The sequence below is a fragment of the Monodon monoceros genome, unplaced genomic scaffold, assembly GCF_005190385.1.
Source record: "Monodon monoceros isolate NGI ecotype Baffin Bay Population unplaced genomic scaffold, NGI_Narwhal_1 Super_Scaffold_4, whole genome shotgun sequence".
NCBI classification, from domain to species: Eukaryota; Metazoa; Chordata; class Mammalia; order Artiodactyla; family Monodontidae; genus Monodon; species Monodon monoceros.
This window is the reverse complement of record NW_021703781.1, coordinates 2,727,617-2,732,840: the sequence shown is the minus strand read 5'-3', so window position 1 is coordinate 2,732,840 and position 5,224 is coordinate 2,727,617. Positions and strand designations below refer to the sequence as shown.

Sequence of the window (5,224 nt, the reverse complement as noted above, 5' to 3'; positions counted from 1 at the left end):
CTTGAATGAGCTCCTTGCCAGGTAGAGTAATCTTGGTTGTAGGTTCTTCCCTTTCATCACTTTAAATATATCGTGTCACTACCTTCTGGCTTGCAGAGTTTCGGCTGAGAAATCAGCTGTTAACCTTATGGGAGTTCCCTTGTATGTTATTTGTCCTTTTTCCCTTGTTGCTTTCAATGATTTTTCTTTATCTTTAATTTTTGTCAATTTGAGTACTATGTGTCTCAGTGTGTTTCCCCTTGGGTTTATCTTGTATGGGACTCTCTGCACTTCCTGGACTTGAGTGGCTATTTCCTTTCCCACGTTGGGGAAGTTTTTGACTATAATCTCTTCAAGTATTGTCTCGGGTCCTTTCTCTCTCTCTTCTCCTTCTGGGACCCCTATAATGCAAATGTTGTTGTGTTTAATGTTGTCCCAGAAGTCTCTTAGGCTGTCTTCATTTCTTTTCATTCTTTCTCTTTATTCTGTTCTGTGGCAGTGAATTTCACCATTCTGTCTTCCAGGTCACTTATCCATTCTTCTGACTAAGTTATTCTGCTATTGATTCCCTCTAGTGTATTTTTCATTTCACTTATTGTATTGTTCATACCTGTTTGTTTGTTCTTTAATTCTTCTAGGTGTTTTTTCTTTAATTCTTCTAGGTCTTTATTAAACATTTCTTGCATTTTCTCGATCTTTGCCTCCATTCTTTTTCCAACGTCCTGCATCATCTTCACTATCTTTATTCTGAATTATTTTTCTGGAAGGTTGCCTATCTCCACTTCATTTCATTGTTTTTCTGGGGTTTTATCTTGTCCCTTCATCTGGTACGTAGTCCTCTGCCTTTTCATTTTGTCTATCTTTATGTGACCGTGGTTTTCATTCCACAGGCTGCAGAATTGTACTTCTTCTTCACAGTTTTTTTCTTAAAGAACTTTATTTTTTGAGGAAGTAAACATAAGCACTTGGTACAAATTTTTAAAAGAACAGAATACAGGAAAAGTAAGTCTCCTTCCATCCCTCTTCCCTAAGTCACATGGGCCCATTTGGAGTGATATTTCTGCAAATGCAAACAGACGTGTGTAGAAAGATCTTTTAGCAACTCCAAAGCATTCCATAGTGTGACTGTACCATGATTTATTTAAAAATAGTTTACCATTGATGAAAATTTAGGTTGTTTCCCATTTTTGCTCTTACCAACAATGGTGTTGTTACAAAATATACTGAGGCACGTTATACATTTTAAGAGTTTTTTTTTAGCAAAAATCCGTCTGAATCAGGAAGTGCCACACCGGAAGTGGTTGGGAGGCACCACTGACAGGAGCAGGAAAAACTTTTACAGAGAAAAGTTGGAAGCAAAGAAAAGGGAGTATTGACTGGCTACAGTTCAAGGCCTAATTGTCCGTTTATGATCAGTCATCCTCAGGTTTCAATTTCATAACCTTGAGGCATTTACAGGCTTAGCTGTGGGTTTGCTGGTGTAGGCTCCAGGGCTTTAGAGCCCCCTCGGGCTAATGGCCTCCTTGTTTAACTGCTTTAACAGTATAAATGCACGTGGCAACTCTGCAAGTGTGTAAGTACATCTGTAGTTCAAGTACGTGGATGAAGAATTGCTTGAAAGGATGAAGCAGAAAATGGATACTGGGAATAGCTAGACATTTGTGACTCAGGATCAGGTAATATTTATGAATTAATTTACAGAGATTTGACAATTTATGATGACTTCTTACTCAAAAGTTTCACGTGTCTTCCTCTTTATTCTTCTCTTGTGTTCTTCATCTTAAAATTTCCTTCATCTAAGACTTAGACGTTTCTTATTTAAATTTGTTCCTAGCTGTTTTTTCTTTTTTGCTGCTATTGAAAGTCAGATCTTTCCTTATACTTTATTTTCTGATTATTGTTTGGATACGTAAAGCCTATTGATTTTGGTAAGTTGATTGTGCTGTTATTTGTGTAAATAAATTTTGTGTTTTTGTTAATTTTCTTAGGTTGTCTGTCTTACAGCAACATCATCTGTCATTGTTAATGTTGTATCTCCTCCTTTCCAGATTGTAACTCTCATTTATTTTTCTTGCATAACTGAATTAGCCAGTATCTCCAGTAAAATATTTCCATTAGTGTTAGTGGGCACCCTGTCCTGTTCCCCACTTAGTGGTAATGTTATTTTCAATTTCCTCAAAGGGTCTGGAATAGAAAATTCCATCGTTTTCTGACTGGTTAATATCTGAAAGTAAACACATACACAACTTCAAAGCATTGATTAGAAACATTTGGTGCAATGTAAGTAACCATATAATGAATCATCCTGTAACAGAAAGATGAGATGAGGAAAGCTGATACATTTTTCTGTCATCCACACTCCAGAAGATAAAAAAATGTTAAAGGTGCACCATGGCTTGGATAACAGTTTTAATTTCACATATGAAAAGTAAGTTTCATGAAGTAATAAACTACATGACAAAATTCAAAGATTAAGTAAGGTGAGGGTATTCAAAATAAGAGCACCGAATCATTTCTCAAGAAGGCATTAAACAATGAGTGCAATGTTGCTATCTTGACTGTTTTCTGAAAAATACCGATTAGATGGGGGTTTTCAAGAAAACCTGCCTGTTGTCAGGCAGTAAGTGATTGTTCCTGGCATGGCTTTTGAGGTGGATGGGGAATGAATGGTTGGTTAGGACAGTGGTGGGTGGTAAGTCTGTTGAAGGCTGTCTGAGCCTAGACTTCATGGTCACAGAGCAGCGGGGCTCACCTGGGGGTGTGGGAAGCCAGGGTTTCCCCAGGCTCAGTTTCTCTGATTCTCCAGTCAGGACTCCCACGGTGACCATGAGTTCTTAAGGGAACAAATAAGCTCCTTGGGTCACAGTCCCAGAAAGACATTAAAGGCACTTTAGGAAGAGCACAGTTAAGAGCAGTCTACCTGTCTCTAATGGCTGCTGCTGGCCCCCCGCTCAGCAGCTCTGTGCCATGGGGACAGTTCATTGGTCTCCTAAGGCTCAAGTCCATCATGTGTAAACACCTACCCCACAAGGTTGGAATAAGAAGTCAGATGATAACGATTATAAAGGTCTTGGGACAGTCCCAGCACACACATGCGAGCCCTTCTGTGCTCCTGGGGTGGGGAAACCAGCCTTACTGCACAGAAAGAAAAGTGTCCAATACGCTATCCATCAGAGATCCCCAACCCCTGGGCAGTGGACCGGGACTGGTCCACGGCCTGTTAGAAGCCAGGCCGCACAGCAGGAGGGGAGCGGCAGGTAAGTGAGCGAAGCTTCATCTGCCGTGCCCCAGCACTCACATCGCCACCCGAACCATTCCCCCACCTCCAGGCTGTGGAAAAATTGTCTTCCACAAAACCGGTCCCTGGTGCCCGAAAGGTTGGGGACCACTGATATACATGCTCACCTGATTTGAGGAAGATCATTTTGATGTTGAAATTTCAGGAAGTTGCAAGGAACTGGGAGTGTCACTGACTGCGAACATGCTCGGGCTGGTGGACGATAAATGGGTGGCATTTGGATGCTAGCACCTCAGCGTGGAGGACCATGTAATCTATCATTGATTCTCTCGCATGGTGCCACAGTGAAATCAGACCCAAAGGCAGCATTTTCCACCTGCACTTGTGCTTGTGGTCTTGACTGTCTCCATAAAAGCTTGGATTTTTATTGCTATTGCTTTGTGGCTTTTAAGTTCAAGCCCTGATCTCTTCTTATGTTGTCCTGATAGAAACTGCCCTATATAATGATCTGGGATACACAGTCCTGGGTCTTCTGGGGTCACAGTGGCAGAAGAGGGGCTTGTCCTGAGAAGGTCATGTGGCCAGAGGAATCACCCTGGCCTTGTACAGGCTTCCTGGTTGCCTCTGACACCAGCACAGATCACAGATGAGCTGTAGCATCATTCACCTGCCTTGATCTGGCATCTCAACAAGGAGATGGACATGTTGCCCACTGGGGCCACCGGAGAACCCTTATTTGGGGCACACTCAGACAGTCATTAGCTTCCAGAATTTTCAAATACATCATAACCTCACAGAATTATTCATGATGGTGTCTGAGTAAATACAAAACACTTGGGTTAGTGACGGTTAAGATGCGTTGTGGGGCTTTTTAAAATGACACTTCTCAAAGTAGGGATTCATTAGAGACAATCCTGACTCTTTCCAAGTTTTGCTTCACTGGAATTAATTCAAGGATTCAAGAATTCCATGTGCCATATGACTAGTACATAATTATTTTTTAGACATGATAAATAATTCAGGAATTTTCTCCATCATTGCAAAACCAAGCATTCCTGGAACAAACTAATTATACTTATTATTAAAATATGTATAGTATATATTTTTAAATGCTCAACAGAAAATTGCAGGAAATACAATCAGAAAATTCACAATGTTATGCTTTTGCTTTGTTCTCTGGACTATGGCCACTTGCTGGCTTAAGCAGGGCCATCTCCTGACGGAAGCACAGCACAGCACGGAAGGCTGAGCAAAGCATCAGCTGCCTTCCGGAAACGGCAGCATGACTTCAGGAAATGACAAAGATTGTCTAGTGTCCATGGATCCTGATGGAGGCAGGAGCATCTCACTCCTGTATCAATGAGACAGAAGCACAAAAAGACCAGTTAGTCAATTACACTTACAAACTGCAGCAAGTCATTATTAACTCAACACTGCAAAAGTTTTGAGCTTCATCTCTAATGCATACATAAGTGATGTAAATCAGCGTTTGGATCACGACGCTCCTGGAGAATGCAGTGCTGCACAGCACTAGACTGATGGAATATTAATAGAATTTAAATTTAAAAAACCCTATGATCCATTAAACGTGGGAGTTCGGGGTTAGACAAAAACAAGAGGGTTTCCTCATTCCAAGCATTATCACAGGCTGATATGCTCATTGCACCGTGGTCTCCAAGCGGGTGATGGCATGGCACACTTCTCAAATGGACTCACGCCAAAGGAGAGCCGTGCGACTGTGGAGCATCTCTCAAGGCTGCCTTCCTCAGCGCACCTTGAGGAGCGCTGCCTGGTGAGCTCAGCCTGTTTTACAGCTGCCTCAGCAGGGAAGGGCCTGCAGTGCCCCACGTTGCTGAGTATAGCACTGCCTCACTGAGTACAGCACTGATTCACTGAGTACAGCACTGCCTCACTGAGTACAGCACTGATTCACTGAGTACTGCACTGATTCACTGAGTACTGCACTGATTCACTGAGTACAGCACTGATTCACTGAGTACTGCACTG

At 41.9% G+C, this 5,224-nt stretch overlaps 1 protein-coding gene across 1 annotated transcript in view; it reads right to left on the bottom strand.

Moving 5' to 3' along the window:
- Positions 1-4,334: 4,334 nt before the first annotated feature.
- DISC1 (DISC1 scaffold protein) overlaps positions 4,335-5,224 on the bottom strand; it is a 355,475-nt gene continuing 354,585 nt past the window's right edge. The window contains exon 14 of the mRNA XM_029245025.1: positions 4,335-4,568. The gene's annotated coding sequence lies outside the window, so the exon portion shown is untranslated. The remainder of the gene's footprint in view (positions 4,569-5,224) is intronic.